The sequence below is a fragment of the Pteropus alecto genome, unplaced genomic scaffold, assembly GCF_000325575.1.
Source record: "Pteropus alecto unplaced genomic scaffold, ASM32557v1 scaffold5, whole genome shotgun sequence".
NCBI lineage: Eukaryota > Metazoa > Chordata > Mammalia > Chiroptera > Pteropodidae > Pteropus > Pteropus alecto.
The window spans coordinates 12,750,427-12,764,293 of record NW_006441953.1 but is presented as its reverse complement, the minus strand read 5'-3'; positions in this window follow the sequence as shown (position 1 = coordinate 12,764,293).

Here is a 13,867-nt window from a genome sequence, read left to right as displayed (position 1 = left end):
ACATATGTATATATGTATTTTCTTTTTATTTTATAATGAGAACAATGAGACTCTACAGCAAGATAAACTCATTCTAGGGAATAAAGAATAGGTTTGTGTATTTGAACTGCAGTATATAAATGCATTGTCTATTATTAATGTATAATTAAATGTGTTTAATGTGATCATTATGTAATAAAAGTGTCTCTCAAAAACTTTCGCAGAAAAAAAATTTAAAAATATATTGCCACACTTAACCTGTGTTTTTCCCTTTGAAGCACTATTGCTCTTTGTTGTGTTGCTCGTTTAATGAGAGCATTTTACTTGAGTAAACAATGTGACAACTGAGACCACATCTATGTTTTTCATCAATGTATCTTCAACACATAGTCCAGTACACAAACATAGTTGTGGCTTAATAAAACACGTTGAAATGAATGAGCGAGAGGCCACAGGAGCTATTATTATTACTGCCATGCTAAATCTCAACACCAGCAAACTGGCTCTCATGTGCTATGCTTCTTCTTGCAGTAGGATAAATATTCCAGGAATTTCATTAGTCTAATTTACCCTGCCACTTCAGTTGGGTGAATGAACACCATCAAGAATATGTGTCACTGTAGAAAAGGTTGAGAAAAAGTTATCCGTTCCCTGAGGAAGTCATTTGTAGAGTAGTTGGGGCAATAATAGATGGCATGATAATCTCTGGGGAATTTTCATTTTACTTTTGTAAAGTAAGTCTGTTATTTATGTCATGATCTTTTGAGAGACCCACTACCTCTCAAACTACTTACTAGCTTCTGTCTAATTTTGTAAACATAAGTCTTTGGAATTTGCCAATACTTCCAATTATTAACTTTTTATTTTCTTGGACTTTGTACTTATCTGCTTCAATTTATACTATTTGTTATAAACCTTCATGACTACCTGATCAGACCAATCGTGTTGGATCTTGTACAGTGGCATATTTTGGGCTTTGACAGATTTTAACTTTCATAAACATTTATGTATGTCTAAATAATTGGCTAATAAGAATATTTTATAAACTTTAAGACTTATCTATAATATTTACATGTATATCATTTTGAACTTAATACTAAAAGAATACTTTTTAATCATTATCAGAGTCATTTAATTTTTTTAACTAATTGAATAAAAAATGAATCTTTTTTTTTCATCTGTAAATATGCTCTTTCTTCCACATGAGTTAGGATAAAGCATTTTCTTTTGAAAATCGAAGTGATAAACTTGCTATCCATTAACTTATTTTTGTGGGGTATTTATGTTTCAGAATATTTGAGTTGTATTGGGAGATAAATGTGAAACCTCATTTAAGAAACATCTTGGATCTGAAATTATTCACAATAGAAAAGTGAAATAGTTAATATGGTGAACATTCCTACTAAAATTATTTTTTATGTGTAAAATAAGATTCGAAAGGAATGTATAAGTAACCTGATTTCCAACACTAAAATAAAGGACATTACACTTATGAAATAATAACCAGCTTTTACTGAGTGGTGTAGTATTGATGTTGAGAACCAGCTGTTTATTAATAAAGCTTTTTGTCTGTGCTTTCTATTCAGTTAGACTTGAGATCTTTAAAGGCAGTGGCCATATCTATATTTCCATATCAGTGGCATATCAATAGCTATTTATTAAATGCTTATTGGTTTAAATGAGAGGCATAAGCCAAGAACACTGAAAAAATTAAAGGGTTGCTAGTTTTAAAAATAGAAAGAAATTGAGGAATTATGGTTAGTGAGGAATGTTATACAGTATCATTTGTAATATAAATTTGATATTTACTTAATTTATAGTAGGAATATCATATTATCTTTCAAAGTCATTTTGTAGATAAAACAATTTTCATTTAATCAACTTCAGTAATATTCCACATTCCACATGAAACGGTTTATCTATAAATATTTCTTTATCACTTATCATCTTTTGTCTCATCTTTTACTTTATCTTTTATGGAGTTTCTTGAATGATTTGACCAGATTTTAGGCATTTTTATGACTAGCTCTTATCATTTAACCTGCTCAGGCAGTCACTTCACAAAGTATTCTTAAGGGAAATTAACTATATGTGTTACAAAGTTTAATTAAAATAAAAAAATACTTCAGATATAATCACTTCTCTTTATCTGTAATCTGAGGCAGAACTGAAAGTTAGCAGTCTTCTCTTATTTTAACAGGACATTAGACAATAACTTGAATCTAAGAAGATCCCGCAAGGGAGAAAGTATCACATATTTATCTCAGAAAAATAACTCTGGAGTTAGTTAGGTTATAAAATGCTTTAATCCTCTAGCTTATATTTTATTTTCTTTCTGTTTTCTTATCTTCATACAGATGGGAGAAAGCAAATACAAGATAAAGTTAAGAAACCATTTCCTAAACATTTACTTATGCCTAAATAATGGGCATTAATCTACTTTATATGTGTATGTAGGTTTGTTACATTTCTAGAAGTCTATCCAACCTTCAGTGTGCTCTGAGTGCTATTGTTTTCTTCTCCTACCACTTAAGTGTCTTCTTCATTATTTGTGTTTGTCTTTAAGCTCTTGTCAATTATTATTCATATGGTAGTCTGTACCTGATTATTTAACTCCTTGTCTCTTTGCCTCTATTTCCTCAAAATTAAAAAGTTAAATAACAAATACCAAAATGCTTAGTCCCAGTCCACATATTGCATACACTCAATATTTTATGCATTCAAAATTACTTTGTACTTATTTTCATTTTGTTTCTTAATCGTTGACCTGATCTCACCACACTTAAATATAAAGTAAGAAACAGGATAAAAACTTCAGTTGATCTCAGTTATCCTATTTTGCATAATTAGCAATGCATTATTTTCCTAAAGTTAAAAATATGACTCTCCCACAAACATACTATAAGAACCTTTAAAGATTGTGTTTTAACTCAATTAATGAGGAAACCAAAAAGAAGATAAAACTGGTTCAAAAGACATTTGTGGAACTGCATATAAAGATATTTTGGGGAGAAAATATTAAAACAAGGTTGCTAGGTAAAATGCAAAACCAGTTAATGTCCTACTGTACAATAAAGTAATTTTTCCTGGAGTAAGAAATCCACAAATTCACATGTAAGATCACATTGCTAAATTTACATAGGTAGTAATTTCCCTGTGAGTGTGTTTATGAGGCAATACCCCAGAACATTGAAAGTTCCTTCACCGATGTCTTGGCATTTTTTTCAAAATTTTTAATGAATTTTTTTTAACAGAGTCAATAAACTCTTAGGCCTGATAATCACTTAACCTGTTCAAGCACTCTTTTCAGTTAGGCCTAATAAATACAATGCTTGCCTTTTCCCCGAGTGTCTCTATGGACTAGATCTTAACTACTTTATCTGAAAGGAAAGAACTGTCATGTTTGTCTCTAAAGGCTGTGAATGATAGATTCAAACTTCAAAATCAAAAGGGCCAAACAGAAGCTACAATCAGAATGTGAGATCACGTCATATGAAGACATTTACACAGGAAATTTACAGAACCATCTCTGTGGAGGAGTTTCAGATAAGCAATGAGTCGCTACAATAAAAATTGGTAACTACAGAGTAATAGATCAAATGAATATAAGGAATTTGGAGAACATAAACAAAAATTTCTTTACCAGAGACTTAGGGGAGGAGGCATTGTGCATATGAACACAATCTCACACTTGAATTATTTTAATCTCATTACTCCAGTAGGATCTAATGCCTGGCTTCCCAGAGCATTGCTAATAAAAGTCAAAAGTTTAGGCTGCTGCAAAGTAACAGCTATCTATACCTTGCAGATGCTTTGTAAATCAAGCCTTCCTAAATAGTTTTATTAATAAATATATTTAAATGCATCTGCACATTTAAGGACATATTATCTATTAATTGTTTTAAGATGTTAGACTTTGTACCACTAATTTTAAAACATATTTCTTACTAAATCTAGAATGAAAAGAAGATTAAAATTATGAAAAAGTGAAATAGAATATTTTATAAAGTAAAAGGAGGTATTATACCAAATTCGATATAGTTTGGAACTGATATGTCATACCTAGTTTAGTTGGATATCCTATTATGGCTCATTGCCTACATGTTACCATAATTAGAGGTGACAGTTTAGAACATTTTAAGTCTTAAAAAATTCAAATCAAAGTAAATTCTTTACAATATCAAGCAGGGAATTCTAAATCAAGTGGTTCGAGTTATCAAATACAAGTAAAAAAATCTAAATGCATAGGAAAATCTAAAGCTTCCATCAAAAGTTGTGCTATTGGGTAGTTTAATTATGTCAACAAATTATAGATGTAGGAGGACTGATTATCTCAATGCTAAAAATATACAAGAAGTTCAAAGAATTTATTTAAACATAACAGGCTTATATAGGTCCCATTACGTGATCTGACTGGAAGTGATAAACTATAGATTTCATTGTGATGTTGATACTTAGTTCTTTACCCCAAGGCTTTCTTTATAATTTTTCTTGCTTGAGAATTTTAACCATACACAGTTAAGTAAGCATTTACAGGATTTTCACTTGGAATAATTCATTCTTATAGTCAGACTCAGGACCTATCTATTCCGACACTATCAGAAGTGAAGAAATGTTTTTATTAGCCAGGGGCTAAGCTTCATAAAGCCTTTGTTTCAGGCACATCCTGACTCACTATGCATTTACTTTTCCTAACTACTTTTAACTGAAACTAGTGTACTCTTTTGTGCCATGTTCAGTATAAAAACATATCTTCTATCCTACAAATTAAAAAATAAAAGATTGCTATAAATCAGAACAGGAAATTAGTAGTTAGATCATATGTTAGAATATCTGCCAGTGACAAGGCTGTTTCTATATCTAGATGGATTTTACATGTTGAAAAATAAAACATTGCAATCCTTTCTACTGGAGGACAATTTTAAAAATAAATTTACCCTATCGATGCCATTAGTTAAAATATTAATTACCAGGTGTTAAAAATCAGATCTGGAAGAACTATAGAATGCTAGAACTACAGGAGAATTTTTAAAGCATTGGGTCCACTCTATCATTGTGTGTATCTACTGAAGTAAATGTACACTTAAGCAAGGACAAGTAAAGAAAGAAATATTTTTAAAGTGGAAATTGAAATGATAGCTGTGGCGATCTTCATTGAGTAAATATAATCTGAGCAAACTCATAAGACTGCTATCATGAATTTTAATATCTAGGTTTATAATTTTTAAAAACTAATATTTAAAATCGTATAGTAACCTTTGCTCCCCTAGGCTCTCTCTTCTCTTGCCCTTTGATGTTTTTATACTTTTATTTTTGAAATTTTTTTAAAGTAAATTTATCGAAGTGGCATTGGTTAATAAAATTAAATAGGGTTCGAGTGTACAATTCAATAACATATCATATGTATATTGCATTGTATATTCAGTACTCAAAATTAAATTTCTTTTTGTCATCATAAATTTGACCCCCTTTACCACTATCTAGCTTCTCCGCTCCCCCTTTCCCTCTGGTAACCACTTAACTATTGTCTTTGTCTATGAGTTTTTGCTTGTCTGTCTTGTTCAGTTTTATATCCCATGTATCAGTGAAATCATATGGTTCTCAACGTTTTCTGTCTGACTTATTTTGCTTAGATTGACGATCTCAGGATCCATCCATGTTATCGCAAATGTCAGTATTTCATCTTTTCTTAAGGCTGAGTAATAGTCTATTGCATATATGTACCACATCTTTATCCAGTCGTTTATCGAAGGACACTTTAGTTGTTTCCTTGTCTTGGCCACTGTGAATAATGCTGCAGTGAACCTCAGGGTACATATGTCTTTATAGTTAAATGTTTTCAAATTTGGGGGGTAGATACCCAGAAGAGGGATTGCTGGGTCATATGGTAGTTCTGTTCTTAATTTTTTGAGTACCTCCATACTGTTTTCCATAGTGGTTGTACCAATTTGCATTCTAACCAGAAGTGTATGAGGGTTCCTTTTCCCCCCACAATTTCTCCAACACTTGTTATTACTTTTCCTGTTGATGATAGCCATTCTAACAGATGTGATGTGGTATCTCATTGTGGTTTTGATTTGCATTTCCCTATTAACTAGTGAAATTGTTCATCTTTTCATATGTCCGTCAGCTATTTGTATGTCTCCTTGGGAAACGTGTGTGTTCAGGTTCTCTGCCCATTTTTTAATTGGATTATTTATTTTTTTGTTGTTGAATTGTATGAGTTCTTTGTATATTTTGGATGCCTTTCATCTTTGTCTGATTTTCTTTCTGTAATATATCATGCTTTGTAATATTTTGTTAGCTATATTTCATCCACAGTAATGTATATCTAAAGACAGCTAGTGAGCTAAGATTATATAATTGCGATGGATAAACTGGGACAGTAATATAAGCATCCTAATTTCTAGCCCTCATGGTCTTCCTTCAGACAATATTGAGCATTACATTTAGAATTTGAGAGTGCAAGACGATAAAAAAAAGACTTGGAGATTAGGCTTAGGGCTACATGTAACCCTGTCAATTTAGAATTAGAAAGGAACTTTTGGTCATAGAAGCTAATTGGCTTCATAATTGTGTAAAGCTCTAAAGTTTAATAGTAATCATTACCATATAGCATAATTCTGGGTGATAATTTTGTTTGAAGATTGACTTAACTTATCTTTATTGGATTGTTTTTTCTATTCTGAAATTGTATTACATATAAAATATGCAAAAATTCAATTTGAATCATCATGGCAGTCTATAACAGATGACTGGGATTCCATATGATATTTAAAGTAGCAGAGAAGTCCTTAGTTAAAAAGGGATTCTAGTATCAGAAAAAAAGCGAATGAAGTTCAGTATCTTTCTGTATTATATGGACTTAGGAAGAAAAGCTTAATTAAACCAAATATATCTAAAATAAAGAAACAGAAAGGGGACTTTTTCTTACTCTAAGTTTTTTCTGCTCATTTTTGCATGTGTCCTGTCCCTAGCTTCAGCCTGTTACTTGCATTGTGCTCCTCTAGTCATCTCTTCCTTCAAGTCCACAGGCTGCGTAGAGATTATGGAATGCAAACTCTGCTAACATGGTTAACTAAACATCCAACTCTTTTCTTTGTAGAATTAAATTTCGCTGGTGTTTTCTTTTATATATCTCTTGTGCGGATTTTAAATCAGAGCCTTTTTTTTTTTTCAGTTTAAGGAGTTTTACTAAGAAAACAATAATTGTTCCCTTCGCTGTCCCCTATCATTGATCTTGCCCCCTTAAAGGCAGTAGTTGCTCCAGGATCTCTACTGAAACTCACACCTAAATGGCACTGAAAATGAAACTATCAACTTTTTAATTTCAAATTCAAACAGAACCCTCTAACTTAAGGAATAATGGCTTTAACAAAAAAAACTTCCTTTTTATTTCCTAAAAAACTTTTAGAAATTGATTGAAAATACAAATACATGATTTACATATATCTAAAAGATTCTTGGTACCTTGAAGAAAAATCTATATTGATGTTTTTATGGAAGTTTTATGAGAAATAAATAAAAAATAATTTTATAAGAAATGTTGTTTCTTATAACATTTACTAATTTATCAGCAATGCTAACATCTAGTATATAAAATTTTGTGTAGGGTAAAGGAAGGAAGGGAAAGTATATATTGATTTTTCTATCTATAATTATCAGACAAGATGAAAATAATCCGAACATAATATCTCAAGCCAAGGCCAGTGTCATCGCAAATGTCTGCTTATCTCAAAGCAACATAGATATATTCAAAACAGTATGCCTCAAATGTATTTGATAGTTTCAATCTGGATGCCAATTACTTCATAAAGAAAAAAACCCCTCAAATATTTATGCAGTGATAAGCCATCAACATGCATCTTGCCTAAACCAAATATGCACTTCATCTTTGTTATTAGCAATAATTATTTAGAATCTCATGTTGTTCTAGCTGCCATGTAATTTGCTTAGGAAGGTATTAGAGATCAAGAATATCTTTTATGTTCAGTACCGATAATGAATAAATGGACATTATTAAGAAAATAGGACAGGGAAACAGTGGTAATCAATTTTTCTATATTTCAAGAGTACAAAAATAAAATATAACAAATAGATTCATGGTATTTGTCATATAACAAAATATATGGCTAAAAAATAAGAAGTATTTTTGTTTTTTTCATTTGTTTACCCACTTGCAACCTCCTTTGCTTCCTGTAAAATACTGCTTTAAGGATTTGCCTTCCTAGAAAAATATATTTTGTAGAATTTATATAGGTACCTGTATGATTTAATATCTCATTTTAAAAATGAGTGTACCAGTGATCAATGGAAGTATATGCCTGAGGTAATCTGATTGCATTGAACTGAGCACCCCAGAGATCCGCAGTATTCACAATCAGCCACCCGTGTGTGTCATTATTTTGGAACAGGTTGGTGAGGAAGGTGGTCTGGAAGCATAGAGGTCAGTGAGTAATTACACTACAATATTTGGTGGGTACAATTGAATAAAATATTTTTTACTGGCATGTATTTGCAAAAAAAAGTAACAATTGTATCTCAAATATGTATAATATATATTTCTACATTTGAGTTGTTTAATTAAAATTTTAAGTTATATTGTGAACCAGCAAAATGTGCATAACATTGTGAACCAGAGCATGATATGATGATCTACAAACCATAGCTAGGTCATATGTTGGACTTCCCATTAACATACAGCTCAGTGAGATTACAAACAAATGTGTTGGAATAACAAGAGAGTGTTGAGGTGAATATATTGGCAAACTGGAGGTTAGGAAAGGGTATCTCATAATTCTTGTAATTCTCCATGTTTCTAATCCTTATAGCAAAGGTAGAATTAAGCACTGAAGAAAATGGTTGTAAGTCAAAGGAGAGCAAGAAAATGAAATCTCCTTTCATCGTCTAGCATGAATTTCTGCATGATCCATGGAATAAAAATATAGAAAACTGGCTTTCAGATACTCAGTGAAATATATTCAAACTTGCTAGTAAATATAAAGACCTAGTTATTAAAATTTTGTTTAAAATGATTTCCATTTACATAATTTTTTAGATGCTTTGAGGTATCAAAATATATCTGTATATAACTATAACCCAAATTATACAAGTCACAGAAGTAAATTCTGTTTGAAGAAATATAAGAAATCTGATGTTTTATTTTTCTGCTTTGTAGCCTAAGCTTTCTTTTTAGAATCGAACTCTCATCAACTAGAAAAAGATAAGTTTCAACAGATTTTTAAATTTAAAAAATAAATTATGTGGTTCTACACTTTTAATCCCTGATTTAAAACATTACTTTTTAGGCGGGGCAGGGGGGAAGTAAGTCTTATTTTTTATTCAACACAATATTTTTTTCTTTAAATTGTAATTTCAGCCTAGTAGCCTTATAGATACTTTTTATTCAAATATCTTCCAGTATTCCAGTCCCAATCTTGAAATATCTGACTGAGGAATTTTAAATTTTTCATTTTGAATATTCAATTATTTTTATTTTTTTAATGTCCCTTTTTAACATCTAAAAATCATTGCTTAGTGAATTCTTTTATGTGGTCTCCAAATGTATAATACATGGCTAAGCTTCCTTTGGACAGGTAATATCTCTTTGATTGATTAAAATGAAGGAATGCAAAGTATTAAGTAAAACATTAATTGAAATATAAATATTTTAGATTATTGGATTACCATCATAAAAATTATTCACATATGAAATTTAAACAATTTTAGTGCACATATTTTACTAATTTATGAATTTAATCACAGAATTTATAATGTATTTTTGACACTATGAAAAATAAAAATATTATCTTCCCAGAAAATCAGAAATGTCATTGAGAATTTCAGATATTATGCTGCCTGAGAAGAGGTAAAATCACCTGACATTGTTAAGCATTGACAAAGACAGAAATAACAGCTTGTGCTAATGCAAATTGGCTAGAATTTGTTGATATAGATGAACATGGACAGATGGTTTTCAGTAAGCAGCATCATCATTGGTTTCCTAGTTAACAGAAACGAAGGACTTTATATTTATGATGACATACAAGAAATCATGAAATGAAGCTGTTTGATTTTCTTCTATAACTTTTCTCTATCAAGTAGAGAAATTACTAGTAACGTGACTTTTGGGTACTCACATGACACATTGTATTGTGAAAGTTGTTTATTTTGACCATGTTATCTTGCTCACTATCATTGTGCACTGTAGTTTTTTACTCTTAGTCTGGTTGCCCTTAGTTTTTAAAATTCTTAAGTCCGTATCCTTATGGAGAGATGGAAACAGGAGGAGGAGCTGTGTTTCTTAAAGTTGGTGAGGTTAAATAGGGGAAACTAGTATATGCTAGTGTCTTAGAATTGTCTGAGTAGACATGAAATCAAGAATGGCTTTTCAGGGATAAGAAGTGCTTGCTGGAAACAGAGGTCAGTGAGACAGTCAGAACACATTTCCAAAGACAGCAGCAGAAGAAAGAAATATGAAGAACTGGCATAGAAACCCCGGAGATATGACCTAGAAGAGAGAAGAGCAAGCAGTGAAACACGAAGATACATACAATGATAGTTCTGGAAAAGGCTGTTTTACCCTAAACTGACTTTTAAATATTTCCTTGCATGAAAATACCAGATATAGTCATAGCAATTGTAATAGAAAAGAGCTGGTAAATATACAATTAACATTCTTTAGTTAATTTTTTAAATTCCAATTTAAGGTAAAAATATCTAGACTCTCACCAAATCAGTAAGAGGTCGTTGCTAATCACAAAATTTCAGAAAGAAAAATCATTTATATGTACTTTCTAATAACTAAATAGAAGTATCTTTTCTATAAGTTCAGTAGGGTTAGCTCCAAGGGATGACACTATTGTCAACAGGAAAAAAAATTACTGTTAGAATTTTAAATTCATTTTATTATATTGTTATACTCTGAAAGATAATAAACATGCAAATAAAACTCCTAGCTATTGCTTAGACTATAATGTAGGTCCATGTAGGTGATACTCCTTCTCTTGAAGGTAATCATAATAAAATCAACTGATCCTTAACCCACAGAAATGTGAAGGAGAGCATCAGGATGAGATTATATTTTCTTTATAATGACTGTAATCAAGACATAACTACACTACTGAGTATAACTACAGTAGTATTAAATTACAGTTTACTTAAAGAGATTCAAGTCCTTAAATGTTTAAAGTATCAATAAAATCTAATGCAGTATTAAAACTCTGATTTTCAACAGAAATTGTTTTTAGAGTATATTAAAAGGATTAAAAATACTACAGTTACCCAACTTCAGCCCGCTCTAGTTTTATTTTTCTGAATCAAGAAACTAGTGAACATATAACATCTTTATATATACTATTCCTACAAGAGCATTCTGAATATGCCATATTTAAAATCATTTATCTTCTTATTACCAGTGCACCAAAGAAATTAGAAATTTGAACCATGTCCTCATTTTTTCAAGTAATGAGACATCTATATTTTATAGTAATTAAATTTAAGATTGCTCTACCATCCATTTCCCAAAACTCTTTCTTTTTGCATTTTTTTCTCTGAAATTCAGAGTAATCTTAGAGATGACTACATCTTTCGTGAGAACAGACTAAGGAGAAAATTTAAGGAGTGATCATTAGACAATTATATTGTTTCCTTTTGTAAAGTTAGAAGACTTAATTTTTTCAAAATAATTGCTCAAAATCTTGTATTTGAATGTCTTATCAAAACCTTAGACATAAAAACATACATAATTTTTTTTTGGTTTCTAAAAATTAATTTTTGAGTTTCCTTGGTACTTTATCCTATTGATTGGCAGAAAAACATAGGTTATATATGACAGGGAATTTGAAGGGTAAACCATAATCCTTACCCTTTCATCCTTTCTTGAAAAGATTATGACAGGAGGATGAGAAAAAAATGAATATGTTGCATTAACAAGCTGTGTTCAAATCCTGTTTCTGCTGCTGACAATAATTTTGGTGTTTCTTTAGAAGAGAAGATACCTATGGCAGTTTTTATATATGGCCACAAATACTTTGAAAGTTCTCACATCAAGAGGTAGATACCATGCCTCTTCCTGTGAACTCAGACCTGCTTGTGATTGTTTCAACCAATAAAGCATGGCCAAATTAATTTATGTGAATTCAGAGGCTAGGTCATAAAATGCCATATACTACTTACCAGAACACTCACTCTGGGAGCTTTAGCTGTGAGATAGGAAGCTGAACAAGCTTTATGCTTCCATGCTGTGAGGAAGCCCAAGCTACAAGGAGAGGCCATATTTAGACACTCTTGGTCAACAATTTTGAGGTCAGCCTTTGAGTCATCCCAGCCCAGATGCCAAATATGTAAGTGAAGAAGCCTCCAGATGATTCTCTTTCCCAATATTCAACTCATCCCTAGCCATCCAGCACTTTGCAGGGGCCCCAGATATTGCAAATCAAAATAAAGTCACTGCCATGTTCAAATCCTTGATCTACAAAATTTGTAAGCATAATAAAATGGTTGTCGATTTATGCCACTGAGTATAAACAGTTTATTATGCAACAGTAGATAGAAGAAATAATAGCGATTTAAAATGTTTTCTTCCTCCACAATTTGGCAGACTTGTCATGAAGGGGAAAGAAGGGGAAATGTGGCATTATGCAAATCTGAGTGCCATTTAATAACTGCTCTCTGACAATCAATATGAAAATCATGGATGATATTCCTATATTATGGGCTTTTATGGAAAATTAAATGAAATAATTAAAGTATTTGACACATGCATGCATTTAAAAATACTATAAAGTTCTTTTGCTTATTATTAAAAACATTTTACTCTTCCTTATTGAAAAAATAGCATATTGCATGAGAGAAGCTCAAACTAACATTAGAAAGAAATTAGAAAGAAATAATTTCTGTTTATGGGAATTAAGGAAAATGTCATTGAGCAGAAGATATTTGTAATGCACTGTATAGACATAATAAAATCCAGTTTTAATTCAGTTTAACAAATACCTGAATAAAGCCCTGAGGAAAGAGAATATAGAACATCTTAGAGGTATAGTGTATCTGGGCCATGTAGACCAATAAGGGCAGGTGACTGGAGAGGGAGGCAGAGGCCATATGATAAAAGCATTTAATATAACTTTAAGAATTTTGGAATTTCTCTTCGGGACAATGGAAAACCTTTGGAAAGATGGTGAGCAAGGAAATGACTTTAGATTTTTGTTTTACAGTATTAGAGTAATGATCTATATTACTCTCCGGATTAGAAATCTTGGAAATTATCATATCTTTTTTTTCCCCCTTTTGACATTCATCATGTTCTATTATTAAATATTTTTGGGCATTATTCTTCTACAGTTGTACAATAGGCACAGGATATTAGTGTCATGACTCATACTCTTATGCCCCAATTAAGACCTTAAAAAGTATAAAGTCATTTTATTACACACGATTCAACCTTAAGTCACACACCTTAAATCTATCACCGTGTTGTTTACGACTTAAAAAGAAAAGCTTACTAAAAAAGCGAGGTGAAAAAAAAAGTGAGGTAAATCTGTATCCTAAAACTGTGTCCCAAGTGAAGCAGGAAATTCCATAGAAATATATTCAAAAATATTCTGCTCACTTTTGAAAAAAAGTACTATATTGGTTCACACGACAACTACTTTAAAGAAGAAAACATTCAACTATGCGTATGCGATGATACAATTTCTCATACTGCATTTATCACAAAATCTGAAAGTCTAGAAGCCTCTTAGTCTTGCTTGCTACCTAGTGGAAGTTTGTATATTGTTCCTTAGCACTATCGTAGACTTCAGTTCACATAAATCTTACTTTTTTGCTTCATAAGAGTTACTTTCAGAACCCTCAAAATAATAAATACATATCCCATATCCAGAGT